General features: G+C 40.9%; 1 pseudogene; it reads right to left on the reverse strand.

Annotated features, from left to right (window-relative positions):
- The window catches only part of LOC119591732, a 20,342-nt pseudogene extending 19,539 nt beyond the window's left edge, over positions 1–803 (reverse strand).
- Between the last annotated feature and the right edge of the window lie 176 nt (positions 804–979).

Genomic DNA, 979 nt, shown 5'->3' on the forward strand with positions numbered 1-979 from the left:
GTTTGGTGTGGGGGCGGTTGTGGTGTGCGTTGAACATTACCATATTTCTCGAAATTGTTAATTTTCCAAGTCCCAGTAATTTTTTAGATTTCTACATTTTTCCCAGTGGTTAAATTCATAGCATAACTCTCACAGCTCTAATCTCTAATCTATCCTGCACTGGCTGTTTCTCCAATCACGAATTCGCTATCCCTTCACATCCGAATTCCACGCACCTCCCTCCCGCGGAATCCAGCTAAGAGCGACGCAGAAGGAGAGATTACACGCGATAACGAACTAGACGAAAGGTAAGTCAAGCATGTTCTTCCCAAACGCAGTACCGGGAGACGGAAAAAGCTGATCTCTTCTGCCCATATAAGGCGAGGCGCGGGTGCCGTTGCCGCCGCCGCTCGTGTGGTGCCTCAAGGGACGGCGCTGCTGGAGGCCTGGGGAGGGGGGTGATGTGTGTGGAGGGGGGGAGATAAACTCTAGAAACACAGGAATAAGTTTTATAAAGTCTTCAAACTCTAAAATAATTCTTATTAAATCTTGAAAGCTAAGAATAATTTTTTATAGTCTTGAAACCCGAGAATCATTTTTATAAGCTCTTGAAACTCAAAAATAATTTTCATGTTTAATTTTTAGACAAGAATAATTTTCATAAAGTCTTGAAATTCAGTAATACTAATTCCATATTTTTTATAAGGTCTTGAAACTCCAGAATCAGCATATTGGAATTTACTTTTACTTATACTTACGTAGCAGATTCCTAGAGAATATGTTGGCTCTATATTATCCATCTCTCTCGTAATATCCCGGCTCATGTTCAAGATTTTTGCTTCTAATATTAATGCACTAAAAGGTGTTACAGCGCCACCTGTTGACTAGGAAGTGCTTAAAGTGCCCATCACACAAACATGGCTGTTGCGCGATCTCTGTTTTTCCTTTTCAAATTTGCATAAATAAACGGATGAGAGTTTTGCCATTGTGGGGCTTCTAC

The sequence above is a fragment of the Penaeus monodon genome, chromosome 29, assembly GCF_015228065.2.
Source record: "Penaeus monodon isolate SGIC_2016 chromosome 29, NSTDA_Pmon_1, whole genome shotgun sequence".
NCBI lineage: Eukaryota > Metazoa > Arthropoda > Malacostraca > Decapoda > Penaeidae > Penaeus > Penaeus monodon.